This window comes from Phascolarctos cinereus, unplaced genomic scaffold (genome assembly GCF_003287225.1).
Source record: "Phascolarctos cinereus isolate Bilbo 61053 unplaced genomic scaffold, phaCin_HiC Scaffold_5;HRSCAF=322, whole genome shotgun sequence".
Taxonomy (NCBI): Eukaryota; Metazoa; Chordata; class Mammalia; order Diprotodontia; family Phascolarctidae; genus Phascolarctos; species Phascolarctos cinereus.
In genome coordinates, this window is record NW_027555958.1 from 225,414,018 (window position 1) to 225,432,921 (window position 18,904).

An 18,904-nucleotide genomic window follows, 5' to 3' on the forward strand; every position below is an offset into this window, starting at 1 on the left:
CCAGAGGACCCCTTGGATTCTCAAGAGAGCACAACATCACAGAAGGATATTTCTAAATGGTTTAATAAAGAATTGTGAAATCAGAATTTATGACCAGAACAATAGAAATAATCAAAAGAATAGAAAAACCTAAATCCACCATGGCAAATCTCATCAAAGAAACAAATGAGAAAGCAATGAATTGGGAATGCAAATACACATAAAGGAAGAATAATCTAGAAAAATGCAAATAACTCTAAAAGAAAGCATGATCTCTCTATAAATAAAATCTATCAGTCTTGAAGACAGGAGGGCAAAATCAAGATGGTGGAGTGGGAACCAACATTTTTGCCTAACTCTCCCAATTCAACTCCTCTACAACAACCTAGAAAATGGGGCAAATAGAATCTTCACAGTGAAAGCCAAGAAAAGGGCACAGTAATTTTTCTAGCTCAAGGCACCTTAGAAAAATAGAGAGGTCTGTCAGCACTGGGGTGGTGACTGTCCAGGAGCACAGTGGAGCAGCAGCAGACCCACAATAGGCAAAAATGGCAGGGGGTTGTGTTGATGTCAACAATAGCGGGAAGCAGCCTAGTGCTCAAAGCATAGTAAGGAGACTGAACACCTGGGCAGAATGGGATATACAGTTTAACAATTTGTTACATATACACTCAGGGTGTCCCAAAAGTCTTAGTGCAGTTTTAAGCTATTAAAGCTTAACTCAGTGTGGGATAAGTACAAATGAGGAGTCCAGGATGACATCCATGTTGTGATCCAGGGTAATTAGAAGGGTGGTGTTGCATATATACATAATACATAAGTTTTCAAGAGGGTAAGGTTTGAGGGGGAAAGATAATGAGTGATATTGAACATGGTTAGTTTGAGATGTTTATGGGACATCCAGCTAGAGATGTCCAATAGGCAGATTGTGAGTTGTGAGAGTAGAGTTTAAGAGAGAGGCTAAGGCTAGATAATTAGATCTGAGAATCATCTCTATAAAGATGGCAATGGAATCCATGAGAGCTGATGAAATCACCAAGTGAAATAGTAGAGAGGGACAGGAGAAGAGGATCTAGGACAGAGCCTTAATGAACACAGAACTGAGTACAACCTGGATGAACATGACAAGGAGCAGTCAGACAATTCAAAGGCGTATGGTGAGAAAACATTGTTAGGAAAATCTAAAGAAAATAGTTTCTGGGGGGCAGCTAGGTGGTGCAGTGGATAGAGGACTGGCCCTGGATTCAAGAGGACCTGAGTTCAAATGTGGCCTCAGACACTTACTAGCTGTGTGACCTGGGCAAGTCACTTAACCCCATTGCCTAACCAAAAAACAAACAAACAAACAAACAAAATAGTCTCCAGGAAGAGTGAGATCTATAATGGCCAAGGTTAGAGATGTGAAGGAGAGTATTGAGAGAAGGCATCAGATTTGGCTATTGAGAAATCACTGTTAATTTCAGAGAGCAGTTTCCATTGAATGATGAAGTCAAAAGCCATACTGCAGAGAAATCATAAGGGAGTGAGAGAAAAAGAAGTAGAGACATCTATCATATATCACCTTCTCAAGGAGTTTAGCTGTGAAAAGCGGGAGATGTAATATCTTTGTTTAACAGCAAATCTCTAGGGTAACAGGTTACCAGAGAAACTTCTGCCTACAATCAATCACTTTCCCCATCTGCATTCCAGGAAAAAGAAATGAAAACACAAACTGAATCTGAAATTTTCCAAGATCCATTTCTTCCTCCATTCAAACTCTGACTCAGCTTACCACAATTTAACATGAAATATTATGTACCAAAATATGTTTTACTCGTAGCAGGAATCATTTTATGGATAGTGATCAGTCCATTTCAGTCTCTTTTCTCCTCATCCAGTTCATTTATTAATGGATATATGATAGTGATTTCTAATCTAAGAACCATGCATTTTCACACATGCATTCACAACTAATCCAAATCTTTAGAGATTATTCTGAAATTTGAGATGTTTTGGAATATACTGTTTCCTAAAATAAACACAATCTCTTCCTCCTCTGAGGCCCAGTAGCATGTTTACCTTTCTTAGAGCACATATTCTGATTCGTTCTATATTTAGTGGTGTTCTTGCCTTATTTCTCCCACTAGATTATAAGAAGCCTGAGAGCAGACAGTGTGACTTGCCTTTGCATTCCCTTCAGTGCCTGGCACAGCTCTTTGTTCACAATAAGTACTCAATAAATATCTATTGACTAAATTATAGAAATGTTTTATGAATTTCTTCAAGACATTGCATTTGTTTGATTGTTCCATTAGCCAAATGTCAATATTTAAATATTATAGTCATGAGACAATGCAGTAAGAATGTGAAAAGGACATGCTGCCGGGAAATAAGAAATATAGGAAATGGGGTACAGAAGTCCATCCTGCCCCACAGGAAAATAGAAGGGGAAGGGGATAAGAGAAGGGGGGAGAGAAAGAAAAGAGGACAGACTAGGGGAAGGGATATTCAGAATGCACGCCATCTTGGTTTAGGGGGAGAGGTGAGACGGGGTGAAAATTTGGAACTCAAAAACTTGTGGAAATGAATGTTGAAAACTACAAATAAATAAATTTATATTAAAAAATTTTTTAATTTAAAAAAAAAGAATGTGAAAAGGAGGCAAAAGAAAGGGCCTTGTGAACCCTCAGAAAGCCTGAGTTCCTCATAAATTAATTAATCAATAATCATTTATCAAATACCAGCTATATGCATTGTGTTATCTGCTAGACTTGGAGTCAGAAGATGTAGGTCTGAATCATATCTCTGATATTTACTTGCTGTGTGATGTTGAATGAATCACTTAGCCTCTTTTGTTGCTCGGTCATTTCCATGTATCTTATTCTTCATGGTCCCATTTGGGCAAAAGATGCTGGAGTGGTTTACCATGTCCTTCTCCAGCTCATTTTATAGATGAAGAAACTGAGGCAAATGGGATTAAGTGATTTGTCCAGGGTCCACAACGAGGCTGATATGAACTCAGGAAGATAAGTCTTCCTGACTCCAGGCCCATGACTACCTGCCCCAGACTATCTTGTTGTTCAGCCTTCATTCTCTCTCTCTCTCTCTCTCTCTCTCTCTCTCTCTCTCTCTCTCTCTCTCTCTCTCTCTCTTTCTTTTTTTAAGACAATTGGGGTTAAGTGACTTGCCCAGGGTCACACAGCTAGTAAGTGTCAAGTCTTTTGTCTGAGGCCAGATTTGAACTCAGGTCCTCCTGACTTCAGGTCGGTGCTCTATCCACTGCGCCACCTAGTTGCCCCTTCAGCCTTCATTCTCGAAGAGGACCAATGACACTATGAGAGTGATGTCTTGACTTGTGTGTGAATTGGATTTAAGTGAGGCAGAGCTGCACAAAGTCCTCAGCCTCACTCTTTCCTCCAGAGTCATCAGAGTCTAGTGGCAGGACAAATTTCAAGAGGATCGGCGCTGGTCTAGGATACAGTAGGTGACCTCGGCCCTTCTACATTAAGGTCTTTCCCAGGTCTCAGTTTGTCTGAGACAGTGCCCATTCAATGACTAAGAGCGATACCATCACAAAAATAGCAATCCCTGAGGGGAAGACCCTCAGAGTTTCTGGCCGGAACAGAAAACAGTTGCTGTTTACACTTATTCTGAGACATCAAAACTCAAATTATAAGCAACAGAGGCTTGGGCTGTGGCCTGTTATTGGGCATTCAATGAAAGCCAGAGTATTTTGGGTTTGAAGGCATAGTCAAATACTTGAATTAAAAATGAAATGCAGTGGAAATAGTCTGAGGACTTGGGTTCTAATCCTGGTTCTGGTACTAAGTAGCCATGTGACAGGGCTCAGTTTCCTTGTCTGTAGAATTAAGGGACTAGACTAGTTTATTTTTCTAAAGTCTCTTCCAGCTCTAAAAATCCTATAGTACTATGACTATATAGGAAAACAGGAATAACACTGGAATCTTTTGGTCATAGAGTCATAGAAATTAATAGCTGGAAGGGCCCTTGGAGATCATCTAATCCAGCCCCCTCATTTTTTGTTAACAATGAGGAATACATTATGGAAATAAGTTCTATGAATTCCTTCAAGGCATTGAATTTGTTTTATTGTGCCATTAGCCAAATGCCAATATATAAACTTTACTGTCATCAGACAATGCAGTAAAAATGTGAAAAAGAGACGAAAGAGCGCCTTTTGAGCCCTCAGAAAGATGAGACCATTAGTTTAAAAAAAATTTAATCTGCTAATACAGTCACTTCTACTGGGCCTGTATTCTTGTCCTAAAATACAACTTTCACTTTTAGTGTTTACAGTATTCTCCTAAATCAGGGTCAATGATATCTTTTTCTTTTATGCATAGCCTGTCTTTATTAATGTCACCCTAAGGCATAGTTTTGGGTTTTTTTCTGACTTCAGTAACTTCTCTTCCAAGACAGAAAAAGGCATCATACGGGGTAAACAGCGCTAGGTGGGCCAGGGATACAAGTTCTGTTCTGCTACTTATTCTTTTTGTCAATTTGTATGCTACTTAACGTCTCTCGGCCTCAGTTTCCTCATAGATAAAATTAATACCATTGGTTAGAAACAAGTACCTTCTCTTGCACCAGGCATTTCTTGATAGCTTCCCCATTATTTATTATTATTGCTGCTGCCCTAAAAATTACTATTTACTTTACTTAAAAAAATTTTTTTCTGAGCCTTTTTCTAAAAAAAGATTTCTTTCCCTCATTCTCTTCATTAATTCTGTTCTCTTCTCTTCTAGACTTTTATTATTATTTAATTCATGATCCTTCTTATTTATTCCTTTTTTAGTCAATGTATTTGTCATCGAAATAAAGCTTCTGAGAAATTTATTTTTGACTTCTGCCTTTTAAAGTTTTTGCGTTATTGTTGATGAGTCAGCCAGGTGGCTCAGTGCAGTGGACCAGGGGTCTGGAAGACCTGAGTTCAAATCAGGCCTTAGATATTTACTAGCTGTGTGATCCTGGGCAAATCACTTCTCTCCCTCCCCTTTTTGCCTCAGTTTTTCCAACCATAAAATGGGGATAGTAACAGCACTTTCTTCTCATGGTTATTATAACAATCCAATAAGATAATATTGTAAAAAAAAAAACAAACAAATTTAGTATAGTTTCTGACACATAGTAGGAGCTATGTAAATCTTTCCTGTTTATCTTATCGTCTTGTATATGTTTTCCCTCCCCTCTGTTGTTCTGCCTCACTCTTAGAAGTATCAATTCCTGCTGGAGACAGATCAGAGAGTATAGAAGAGAACTAATGAAGACAGGGAATTCAGTGCTGGGAGAGGAGGGGAGCTGCACCAGGCCTAAAGAAAAGGGGACTGGGACATTTGCCAACTTCTGCTTCTGGGAGCCAAGGTGGCAGAGTAAGAAGTAAGTCACTCTTACCCTCCCTTATTAACCTCTGAAAGCCCAGAAAACATCACCCCAGGACATTACAGGAAAAGGCACAAAAGCCTATTACAACAAAGGGAAAGAAGGGAGGGAGATGAGCGATGTTTGAACCTTACTCTCATCAGATTTGGCTCAGGAAGGGAATAACATAATCAATTAGGTATAGAAATCTAACTTGCCCAATAGGCAGTAGAAGGGAAAAGGGGAAAGAAGGGGGGCAGGGATATAGAAGGGAAGGAAGAAGTAGTAAGAGTAAAGGGGAAGGAAAGGAAGGGAGCTAATAGAAGGGAAGCAGGACTGAGGGAGGCAGCGGTCAAAAGCAAAACACTAGTGAGGACAGAAAAGGAGAAAGAAAAGCATAAACAGGGGGGAAAAGAATGGAAAGAAAGACACAGATAGTAAGCATAACTGTGAATGTGATATATGAATGTAATGGAATACTATTGTGCTATAAGAAATGATGAACAGGCTGACTTCAGAAAAACCTGGAAAGATTTGCATGGTCTGATGCTGAGTAAAGTGAGCAGAACCAAGAGAACGTTGTACACAGTAACAGCCACATTGTGCAATGACTAATATTGATAGACTGAACCGTTCTCAGCAATACAAGGATCTAAGACATCTCCAAAGGCCTCATGATGGAAAATGCTATCCACATCCAGAGATGTGAATGCAGATCGAAGCATACTATTTGCTCTTTTCTTTCTTCTGTTGTGTTTTGTTTCCTCTTTCTGGTGGCTCCTCTTATTGCTTCTAATTCTTACTTACAGCATCACTAATGTGAAAATATGTTTAATAGGAATGTATATGTATAGCCTATATTAGATTGCCCTCTGTCTTGGGGAGAGGGAGAAAAATTTAAAACTCAAAAGCTTATGGAAGTGATTGATAAATCAAAATCAATTAATAAAAAATAAAAAGCAACAGTTGCTCTGATGCAGGCAGACTTCAGAAAAACCTGGAAAGAGTTATATGAACTGATGCTGAATGAAGTGAGCAGAACCAGGAGAATATTGTACACAGCAACAGGCACATTGTGTGATGACTAACTTTCATAGACTTGGCTCTTCTCAGCAATGCAAGGATTTAAGACATCTCTAAAAGTCTCATGATGGAAAATGCTATTTACATCCAGAGAAAGAACTATGGAGTCCAAATGCAGATTGAAGCATGCTATTTGCTCTTTTTTGTTGTTTTGTTTTGTTTCTTTTTTCTTGTGGTTCCTCCCATTGGTTCTAATTCTTCTTTACAACATGACTAATGTGAATGTAGAGCCTATATCAGACTGCCCTCTGTCTTGGGGAGAGGGGGAGTGGAAAGAGGGAGGGGGAGAAAATTTAAAACTCAAAAGCTGATGGAATGTTGAATGTTGAAAGTTAAAAACAAATAAATAATTTTAAAAAATAAACTACTTGGACTGAAAGAAAAAACAACTAAAAAAGAAAAGGGGACTAGCATCCAGCTGGGGCCAATTTTGTCCTATTCTCATTCCCCCAGAAGTTACTTGGGGCAGTGACTGAGGATAGTGGAAAGTGAATTCCCCAGATTAGGAGGAGGCTGAAACAGTTTTGAGGTCTAGCCCTTGGGGGAATCTGCCATTAAAGGGGAAGGAAAATGAGTGAAAGTAGAATATAAGGGGAAAAGATAGAAATTAGTAAAGATTCAGGAGGAAGAAAACTCAAAGCACAAGCAGCCCCATGTCAGAGATTTTCTTGGATCCCTGACTGGCCATTCTTTACTACCTCCTGTTTCTCCCATGATCATTTTTTTTCCTACATTTGCCATGAAATGTCATTCCCTCCTACCCTTCTGAATGACTGTTGCCCTTAGGAGTGCTGATGCCTTTCTGAGGAAGGCTGTTGTCCATAGGGGCTTAACATTTTACAAGAAGTAGTGATCTCTCTAAATGCCAAATTCCTGCAGATTTTACTCATTATAAGGTCCCCATATCCCATTATAGAATCTCTTGTCTCCCATGGGGATGTTCTTCAGTGTTACTGCTTCCCACTACTGAATCAAGATTTTCTCCTTTCTTTCCACGTATTTCAATCCCTCCATTTGCAGCTTCACCCATTCTCTAGTAGGGACTATAGACCTTATTTTTCCACCATTTTCCCCATTGACTTGATTAGGGTACATTCCACATTGTTTTCTTCTTTCCCTCTTTCCTTTTATATTGTCTCTCACTCTTCAGTTTTATTCTCCCCTACCCCACATGATCCAAACCATTGAGTCATCTGTAGGTGGGGTATTATGAGGTTTAATCCATGGTGTCTCAAGCCTGAAACCTCCACCATCATTTCTTTAGCCTTGTTTCCTTGTGTGCTTTTAGAAAGAAATGGTTTAATAATCCTTCTGGGGTTTTTTGTTTGTTTTGTTTTGTTTTTTACTACATAGGTGTCTTTCTGTTTCTTGTTCTCCCCCCTTCTCCATTTTTTCTGAGTTAATTCATTTCATTATTTGTGCCTTAGTTGCTGTATTTTTTTTTTTACCTTTCTTGTGTTTCTTTTGTCTGGAGTATTTGCAAAGTGAAAAGTTTGCTCACATCTGGTTTTCTTTGTAGGAATATTTCAAATGATTCTCTTATTGAATGTCTATTGTTTTTCATTGATGCTTAGTCTCTGGTTTGCAGAGCATGTAACCTTAGATTACATCTTGAACTATTTTGCTCTTTGGAAGATTTTATTCTGGGGGCAGCTAGGTGGTACAGTGGATAGAGCTCTGGCCTTCGAGTCAGGAAGACCTGAGTTCAAATGTGACCTCAGATACTTGACACTTACTAGCTGTGTGACCCTGCATAAGTCACTTAACCATGATTGCCTCACCAACAAAAAAAAAGGGAAAATTTTATTCGTTTCCTTCAGCAGTTTCTAGTGGGTGTAGAAGTCTTCTGTTACCATTATTTGAATTTCCTTTCCTTTATATTTGTACTTCTTTCTTTTGTTCACTTGAAGAATGTATCTTTTGTCATTGCAATTGTTAACTTTAACACTATGTGTCCAAGTTGGATGCATAAAGGTTTTTGGCTGTTGTTGTTGGCTTATTTCTGGAGGTAATCTGCAGCTTTTCATTGACATCTTTTTTTTCTGCATTCAGAAGTTCTGAGTAATTTTCTCTTGTATTGTTTCTTACATTCAGGTTTTTTGACTTGTCATGTTCTTCTGGAAGACCTATAACCTGTGGTTTGTTCTTATGCGTAATGTCTTCAAGGTCAATATATTTTGCTTGTATAAAGCTCATATTTTCTTTTAACATTATTGCTTTTTTGCTTCTCTTCTTCCAGATTGATCTCGTAGAAAAACTTCTGTGTATTTGTATTCATAATCTATTGCTTGCTTTCTGGTTTCTTTGGTGAGGTTTGCCTCTGTGGATTCAGGTTTTTCTATTCTGTTGATTGTTTCTTCTATGGTCATAAATTCTGATTTCATAATTTTACTTCTTTCTTAACCCTTCAAGAATATCCTGCTGTGGTTCTATGACCTCCTGAGAATCCACCCAGTCCTTTATCTCATCAAATATTGATTCATTTTCCTTTCTTTTGCAATATAGATTCAGAGATATTTGGAGTTATTTAGATGTCCTAGAGGACATCTTCTCTTCTCTTATAAATATATTTCATGCTTGTTTATCTGCTTATGCTTTGAGTTTTCTTTATTCTGAATCTTTAGCAATACTCTCTCTTTTCCTTATAGTCTACTTTCACTCACTTTTCCCCTAAGGGCTAGACCTCAAAGCTGTTTTAGCCTCCTCCTAATTTGGAAAATTTGCTTTCCACTGGCCTCACTCTCTGCCCCAAGTGACTTTAAGAGGGATGGAGAGATGAACAAAACTGACCTCAGGAGAATGTCAGTCCCCTTTCCTTCAGGCCTGCTGGAGTCCCCCTCATCCACATCCCAGCACTGGTACCCTTCCCCAGTTCCCTCTCTTCATTAGTTCCCTGGCTTATCATTGGTATGGCACAGCGTGCTGTCTGGCTGCCACCCTGAGCAAAGTGAGCCACCTATCTTCCTATACCTCTACTTCTTCCATACAAGATGTGGTAGGAAGCAGAACTGAGTTCTGTTGCTTATTGCCTCAGAAGGATGAAGCTGAGGACAAGCTTAAAAGTGTACTGATAGAGATTACTGGTGCAGTAAAAGGATCCCAGAGTGGATCTCAGAGCACAGCTATTTGGATCTTGCACTGTCCTGCCAGAAAGTATAAGGGATGGTGTTGAAAGTGTTGTTGAGTTAGTTTGTTCAGGATTTGGGAATAGCCTTCTCTGTAGTTAGTTGAACAGGTTGTTACTTCATTAGGAATCTTGGTATTTTAGACATAGGAGAAAACTGGAATTGCTTTACAGTTGTGAATAATTCATATTTTGAAGAAGTTTGGGAGATCATGAGGACTGGAAAAAGTTATATTGGTCACATGACCCAGAAGCCTTCATCTACTCTTTATATACTGTGTACAAACTTGTCTAGGTACATTTTCTTTTCCCCCAGCAGAGTGCAAACTACTTGAAGTCGGGGAATCTTTTATTTTTGTCTTTTATTTTCCTCTACTTCCTTGCCCTGCCCCCAGCAAAGTGCTAGTATCATCAGGTGCTTAATAATGCTCGTTAAATGAATGAAGGATATTGGATTAGATGACCTAAAGCAGAGGTCTTTAACCTGATTTTCATAGACCCATAAGGGATTCAGGGGGGCTCTGTGAAATGGGATTGGGGAAAATTACATCTTTATTCACATTGACTTCTAACAGAAATTTAGCAGTTCCTTAAATTATAAATGTAGGAAGCAAATCATTATTCTGAGAAGTCTGTAGGTTTTACCAAACTGCCAAAAGGGTCCAAGATCCAAGAAAGGTTAAGAAGATAGAGAAGATCCCTTCCAGTTCTAAATCTCTATGGATCTTCTTCAGTGTGGATTAAAACTCTCTCTCTCTCTCTCTCTCTCTCTCTCTCTCTCTCTCTCTCTCTCTCTCTCTCTCTCTCTCTCTCTCTCTCTCTCCTCTTTATTTTAGACCTTGAAATCCCTCTCCAGTCAATTTCACCTTTTTTGTAACACACAATTCTTCAGAGCTCCCTCATTGCTTCTCAGTTAGTCATAACTCGGTCTCAATCATCTTATCTCTGTCATAAGCAGTCACAGGCTCTGTATACTTCTTTTTAACACTTTCCCTTCTCAAGCCTTTGCCTTCTTTCTTAACTAATATCCAACTACTTTCTTCACCACTACCTGTCCTCCATCCAGACCTTTGTTACTAACCAAAACCATCACTCTCCCTCCCCACTCTCATTTGTTGGCCTTCAAGCCATAGTCCTATTCTCTCTGTGACAGTGACACTCAGGCTGAAGTCAGTCAATCTTTTCTGCATCTTTTGCAGGGGCAATGTAGGGCAACAGAAAGTTGAGGGTCTCTGAGGGGGGAAAGGATATGGGTAGGGGTATTTGGGTGGGGGTACTGGATGCACCGGCACGTTGAGGGTGTGGTACTGGGGTTGGATTGGAAGTTGTAGGTTGTGTGAGGGGGGTGGTGCAAGTAAAGGTGGTAGAGGTGGGGAGACCGAAAGGAGAGCCGAGCCCTGAAGCTTTGGATTTCCTTTGGTATGATTGGAGGTTGGCTTGATGAGTCGAAACTCATCGCGGCTCCTCTGTGTCCTGCTGTGCCCCTCCCTGAAACAGCTTTGTCCCGGGTGACAGCAGTGGAGGTTGGGGCGGGGGGGGGGGAGAGAGACAAGGGAGGGAGAAAGAAGAGAGAGGGAGGGAGGGAGGAGGGAGAGCGAGGAAGAGAGCTAGGCAGCCTTTCAGTTGCTGCGGGCCAAGAAGGCAGGTTGGGCGCTGTGGATACTCTTTAAACACACCTCCTCACCACCGGCACTCACACCCATTTGCACACTTCCACACACGCGGACACACAGCAGCAGGGGCAGGTGAGAAAGACCCTGAGCAGGGTCCTGAGGAGCCCGACTCCCACCATCCATTTCGCTGCGTCTGGGGCAACTGCAGATTGCCCTGCCCTGCTCAGCCCAACTAAGCCGAGCCACCCTTCGGACCCCGACCCGCTGCCCTCCTCGGGGGCATCTCGGACACTCGGCAGGTCAGTTACATAACAGCGCCAGTCCCTAGATCACCCCACCTAACACATGCGCCTGACCGGCGGTGGGGAAGGTAGGGGAGAGCACTCTGTCCTCCCTGGTCCCGTAAGGTTGGGGGGTGGTTAGATCTGGGAGTGAGCGCCTTCCCAGTTTTTTGTTTTTGTTTTTTTGAGGGGAGACGAGGGGAAGTGGGGGAAGGGTCCATTGTGTGTGTTGGGGCGGGAAGGAGGGACGGCGGGGGACACCACCCGCTGTGTTTAGTTGGGCAGTGGGCAGCAGTGCGTACTGGAGGTGTTCCCCTCATTTTCCCCCTCCTCCTTCACTCCAGCTGAGGCGTTTCCGCAGGGACCCCGTGGGCTGCATGTCCGTGGCGGTGAGAGTTCGAATGAGCCCGGTCGCAAGAATTGCGCTTTACGGAAAAATGGGTTGCGCGTTAAGTAGTTGAGGTCAAGCAGTAGCAGCAGGTGGATAAGTGGAGTAGAGGAAGGAAAATCATGCACCCGGAACTGGGGACCCGCAAAGGGGGCTTGGGGTGGGGGCACCTAGAAAAAAGAAATTAGGAGAACGCCTCCCCAGGCCCAGGGTTAGGAGAATGTGAGTGTTGGGGAAGGGGGCGACTTGTTGCCTGGTGGCTGAGCTAGCTGGGAAATTGCCTTGAGGGGAATTAGCTAGCTTGGGTCATCTAAAAATAACTTCACGTTTGTAAAGTGAAAGAACTAGACTGTTCTGTGTCTGCGTGGCCCAGGATTGTGGGATGCTTCGCTTTAGAAGTCACAGGAGGGAACAGGGAAATCTCAACTTGCCCGAGAGATACCATCACTTTCTTACATCGCTTTGGTTTCCAGGGCAGCTCTGTTGGACTTTGAGTTAATGATTCATTTGCCAAGGCACACAGTTTCTTTTCTTCATCCGCAAAAGAATAAAGCCAGAGTTCATGGAGCCTGCTGGTTTGGACCTTTTCTGATTCGGAGCATTGGGCAGTTCAAACATCAGCTGCAGTGCCGGGGAGGAGGGGGTGTAAAGAAGCGGTTAAACATGCATTTTATGGTTTTGATAGCAAGGATTTTTAAGGCTTTCCTGTTATTTCAGTTTACTGAAGAAAAAAGCCTCCTTGTATTTACTCAAAACATAAAGCATAAAAACAGCATCCCATTCCTGTGGTACTGGAAGACTCATAGAGATCATAGGATTTAGACCTGGAAAGGACTTTCAAGATCACCTAGCCCAAATATTCTTTTTACGGATGAGGCAACTGGTGCTCAGAGAGGTTTAGTGACTTGCCTAAGGGCCCACAGCCAATAGATAGCAGAGGTTTTGGAAGACACCTGGTCCAAACCTCTATACCTGCAGCCAGGACTTTACTTAAATAAACATATCAGAGGGTTAACCACCATTTAGGAAAAGTAGGATATTATTAGCAATATCATAATCGAGCAACTTCATGCTCTTCTTTTATATCCAATCCAAAATTATGGAACAAAAAAAGACAAAAGATACTTATGCTGACTTGCTAAACAGCCCCAGCTTGAGGGTATTATGAAGTTAGAAATTCACAGGGCTTGGAAATATGCTTGAGGGAGAAGCACATTGATAATAGCTCTCCAGTGGTGGTGGATTCTTGCCAGGATTTCAGACCCTATTGACCATCTTTACCTTAAAACCATTGTATCAAACATTGCCAATCCCTGGGCCCAGTTAGCTCATGTTTTGCACAGTATATGAGTTTCATATTGAAAGCAGATCAAATCAAGATATATTTACCAGGAGCCCACTGAGTGCAAAGCATGATTTGGGTATATGGGGGCTCTTTGAGGCAAACATTTCCAGCATCAGGCAGGGTTGTTCCAGGTGGACTTTCTGAGCTTTTGCTTCATTGGTTCTTTCACAGCTCAATTCCTTGCCTTAGCTTATGGGAGAATTTACTGATTTATCTTGTGAGTAAAATTTGACTAACGTAAATGATGCCTTGGGAGCACTGTCATTTATAAGTACTCATCCCACTCCTTTTAAAAACACCTGCCTAATCAGGCAAAGAGATGCATATGCATTGCAAATCTATCTGTTCTTATTATTTAGGCCAATTTTTGCTTTCCTTAAAGTTGTCATTTTTTTATTTTCTTTTCTCTGCTCCTCCAGTCTATCCACCCCTCTTTTGAAAAAAGCAAAATTCTTGGGAATTGACACTCCTGAGCCCTATTTTATCTTCTAATGGGAAAGCATTTTTCTGAACATTGAAATACTCCTGAGTAGGAGTGACCTAGCTCCTTAAATGTATATCCCATCTGGTAGCTATATTGTCTCTCAAGTCAGTATACCTTTAGAGATTCATTTTTTTTGGATTGCCTTAAAGTAAACTGCAAATCCAGGGGAGAAACCATCTATGAAGCTGTTGTCAGTCTTTAACAACTTAGTGTAATTTTTTTTTTTACATATATTCTTCAAGGATGGTGGTGGTGGTGGTCCTTGATTCTCGAAAATGCCTGTATCGAGGGAGAAGGAGAGAGGGATGATTTTAGAGGGTTGGGTGCTGATTAAGGAAAGTGGGCCTCAGGAGTGCCTTGCAGTAAGGAGTTTGGGGCAGCCAAATGAGAAGAAGGTATTTGACCTATAGAGAGAAAGCTATAGAAAGAGAATTCCTTTAAAGTGCTGCCAAGAGCCATCTCTGCTGTTGAAACTAAAGTTGTATTGATATAGCAGGCACCATGATGCTTTGGAAAGAGCACTCAAATTGGACTTCAACTCTGCCTCCAACCACTTACTTAACCTTGGACAAATGACTTAAGCACTCTGCATCTCAATTTCTTCACATGTAAAACAAAGGTATTGAAGTAGATGACCTCTACTGACCCTTCCAGCTCTAGATCTGTTATCTCAGCATCCTAAAAGAGTACCAGAGTTTGAAGACACAAGACCTGTGTTCTCCAATCCTGGACCTGCCATTTATTAACCTTGAGCAAGTCACTTTAATCTGTTCTAAACCTCAATTTCCTCGTCTGTTAAATGGAGAGATATTACAACTTGCACTTTTTCTTTCTCAGGATTGCTTGAAGGATGAAATGAGGGAATGTAATTTGAAAGTGCTATATAAATGTGAGCTATCATACTGACTATGGATTATTCAATGCACTCTGTGTGTGTGTGTGTGTGTGTGTGTGTGTGTGTGTATACATACACACATATGCCTTGAACCCTTTTAGTTTAGTTTATTAATTGGTCAAGAACACAGTAAAGCAACAATATTGTCTAAAACCAATGATTTTGGTTGGGCTTATCATTATAGGAGATGGGATAAAATATTGGATTTTTGTTGGGTTTTTTGTTGTTGTTGTTTTTCTCCTGGTACATTTTATATCTTTATGAACAGTCTTTGTCATGCATGTCAAATTTTAACTATTTTTTACCCTATCAACTTATTTTGCTGGCCCATCAGGTGCCCCCTGGCATGATCTGAATGACCTAAGACGGTCGTTTTTGTTTTTACACATGGAAGTGGCTCGAAGCTGAACAGAAGCTATTTTTCAATGTCTTAAAAAATAACTAAAGTGAGTGACTGTGAAGGGCGCTCTCTGGAGGTTAAAAAAGTTGGGGGGGAGAGGACATTTCCCAAAATAGCCTAAGCTCAACTTCCCAAGCTTCAAAATGTCCACAGAAAATCTCTCTCTACCCATCAGAAAAAGGAATGATGCCACAGAGCGTTCATTTATCATACACTTCATGACAGTAATTCGTACTTCTATAGCATTTATACATTTACAAGGTACCTTTTTTCCTAACAACCCTGTGAGATAGTACTAAACTATTAATAGCTAACATTGCTAGAACTCTTTAAAGTTCATAAGCCATTTTATGTACAAGTTGTTCCCAAAGTCTTAGTTCACAAAGACTTTTGGGACATTCTATATATTATCGGTTCGGTAACACAATAACCCTGTGAGGTAAGTACCATAGGTGGTCTTACCCCTCAATGTACAGATGAGGAAACTGAGTTTCAGAGAAGTTAAATAACATGTGTGAGTCAGAGATCACAGATCTTTTAGAGCCTGAAAAGACCTTGGTCTAACCCTCTCATTTTATAGATCAAGGTGAAGTAATCTGCCCAAGATCACATAGGTAGGATCTGGGATTTGAACACATGTTCTTTGATTCCAGATCCATTACAAAATTATTAAACTGGTTGTTGTTAGAATCAGTATTGGAACTCATGTCCCTGCTGACTCAAGATCAATCACTTTTTTTTTTCACTGTACCTTTCTCACCCTCACTACTCAATAAATTCCATTGGCTCCCTCTCACCTCCAGAGTCAAATACAACACCTTCTGTTTGGTGTTTAAAGACTTTCCTGGGGCAGCTAAATGATGCAGTGGATAGAGCACCGGCCCTGAAGTCAGGAGGACCGGAGTTCAAATGCGGCCTCAGACCAAACACTTGACACTTAACTAGCTGTGTGACCCTGGGCAAGTCACTTAACCCCAATTGCCTAAAAAAAAAAAAAGACTTTCCTAACCTAGCTACCTCCTACTCCCCTCAACCTTTCCAGTCTTCTTATACCTTACTTCCCATCATCTATTCTTGATTGCAGTGATAGTGGCCTCCTAGCAGTTCCATGAACAAGACACTCCATCTCTAGGCTCCAGGCATTTTCTCAGACTGTCTCCCATGCCTGAAAATCCCTCCCTCCTCATTTCTTTCTTCTGGCTTCCTTGAAGTCTCAGCTAAAATCCCATATTCTACAAGAAGGCTATCCCAATCCGTTAATTCTAGCACCTTCCCTCTCTTATTTTCTACTTATCCTGTATGTTGCTTGTTTGTACTTACTTGTTTACTTGTCTCCTTCATTAGACTGTGAGCTCCTTGAAGGCATGGATTGTGGTTTTGCCTTTTTTTTTTTTAATCCCTAGCACTTTGCACAGTGCCTGGCATATAGCATTCAGTCATTTTTCAGTCATGTCTGACTCTTCGTGATCCCATCTGGGGTTTTCTTGGCAAAGATATTGGAATGGTTTGTCATTCTACGGATCATTTTGTAGATGGGGAGTTAAACTGAGGCAAACAGGGCTAAGTGACTGGCCCAGGGTCGCACAGCTAGTAAGTGTCTGAGGCCAGATTTGAACTCAGGAAGAGGAGTCTTCCTGATTTCAAGCCCAGTGCTCTGTTCAGTTTGCCACCTAGCTGCCCCAGGATATAGGAGGCACTGATTGGTGGGCAGACTGACTAAATAGTGCTTCTCCTCTTTATCCTTTATTTTCCTCACATGTAAAAGGAGACTGAATCACTATGCTCCAGTTGGGCAGAGTTTGACTAGAAGGCCCCGCAGTAAAAATACGGTCAGAGCATTAGAATGTGGTGAACAGCACGGCATACTGGCAAGAAGCAGGTCATAACCCACAGGGTCAGTTAGTGAGCAGAGAAAAATGGAATGTGAGCTAGGTTGTGCTGATGATGTTTAACAACTGGCTCTCTGGAAAAGAAAAAACAGAAAGAGAATTTGTAAGTCTAATCTTCATTATTAACATTATCTTAGGGATTTCTGAAATGTAAATGACCACAGTAAAATAAATGATGACTCTTGTTGGCCCCAGCACATCCCTGGATGTGAGAGCATTGTGAATTTCAGACATCTGAACAGTTCGGGCCATCATATTAGACCAAACTGAAGGGAACAAGTAAGGTTTGGGAGTCTAAGTGGGTAAACTTAGGTCGGTGTTCAAAAAACCAGACCAGAAGGGAAAGCATAGACAGAAAAAATATATATACAGATAGGCAAAACATCTGGGCAGCTTAAATCAGGTAAGGAATAGGATCTGACCAATGTGATCTCTAAGTGTCTCAGACTCTGAGTGGGTTGAATGAGTCCACATCACAGTGTTCCTGGACAGAGGTGACCCTAATTTTTCCCTGGTTCTGGAACCCCTTATTGATGTGGGTATATGTTGGAACTGTTATATATTGTTTATTGGAGCAAGCTAGGGCTCTGTTAGGTGTCCCTAGCAGGCGGGCAGAAAACAAGGACCCTTTGAAGGTTTGTACAAGTTCTAGAATGTCTGAATTGAGATATTCAGTGTTATTATTGTTATTCAGTTGTGTCCCACTCTTCATGACCCCATGGACCAGCCAGTCATTGCCTAATGATTTTATTACTGAATTCCAGAGTACATTAGTATTACATTGTCTATTCAGAAGCCTGCAGATTGGCCGACAAGCAGTCGGCAAATGGCCAGAGTAGATCTGCCCAAATTTACTGAGCCAGTTAAGTACACTTGAACTATTAGGACCATTAGCTCTGATTTAAGCTGAAAAGAGTAAAGCCCTGCCTAAGTGGGAATGCATAAAGAAATGAATGAAAAAAAAAATATTAAGCACCCATTATGTGTCAGGCATCATTTTATAATCTGGAGATAGAAATACAAAAATGAGACAATCCCCTGCCTTTGAGAAGTTTGCATTCTAAAAGTGAGGTAGATGGTGATGAGGGAAGGGATTTTTGGTTTCAGAAGTCCAAGGAATGGACTGAGCAATGAGACAGTCAAATGTAGTACCCCCTTCAGAATCATTGGTCCTGTTGCTTTGTTAACTGTTCCCAGAGCTGGAGGCAGAACTCCCCTCCCAGGCTTGCATGTGGGGCAGGTGGCAAGATGTTGTGGGTGGATGAATGCACTGGCATTGGTTCTACCTTTTTCATCCTTTCAGGTCTGTGAAAGCAAACTAATCTTTGTGCTGGACTTGAAGTCTGAGAACCTGAATTTGAATCCTAACCCTTTCACAAGTTGTGACCCTAGGCAAGCCAGTTACCTTCTCTGGATCTCAGTGTACTCATTTGTAAAATGAGGGGGCTAGAGGTTCCTCCCAGCTCTAAATTATTCCTCCTGTGAAAGTTTGAATATTTCATAAGGATTCCACCCCCCCCATCTGCCATGGGGTCACTCTTTTATTTATTTTATCACTAGTCTAACTCAAAATTTGTAATACTTGGTTCTGACTGACTGTAATTGATTCTGCACAGCTGCACAGGGCTTATAATATTATACTCAGAGAATTTCATCTACCTACAAATGGACATAGGATCAAAGTATTTATTTTCTTTATGTGTATTTTGTATGTGCTTATTGTATATGTCACAATTGTCTCTCCCATGAGAATGTAAACTCCTTTTAAGTAGAGACTGTTTCATTTGCTGTATTTGAGTCCCTAGCACCCTAGCTATGTGCCTGGTAAGTAGCAGGCACTTCATAAATGCTTGCTAATTAATTGAAAGTGATCCAGTCCAACACCCTAATTTCACAGAGGAGAGAACTGAGGCCCAGAAGAAACAAATAATTTGCCTAAAGTCACACAAGTAAATGGGAGAGCTGAGGTTTAAACTTCTGCACTGAGCGATCCTTTTATTTGGACATATTACTCTTCTACACATATGCTGTTTCTAACATACTAAACTATCTTAGTTAAAGTATG

At 41.0% G+C, this 18,904-nt stretch overlaps 1 protein-coding gene across 2 annotated transcripts in view; it reads left to right on the forward strand.

The window, feature by feature from the left end:
• The first annotated feature begins 11,124 nt into the window (after positions 1-11,124).
• Positions 11,125-18,904, forward strand: part of RCAN2 (regulator of calcineurin 2) — a 355,633-nt gene continuing 347,853 nt past the window's right edge. For both annotated transcript variants that reach the window (XM_020993898.2, XM_020993899.2), the window contains exon 1: positions 11,125-11,456. The gene's annotated coding sequence lies outside the window, so the exon portion shown is untranslated. The remainder of the gene's footprint in view (positions 11,457-18,904) is intronic.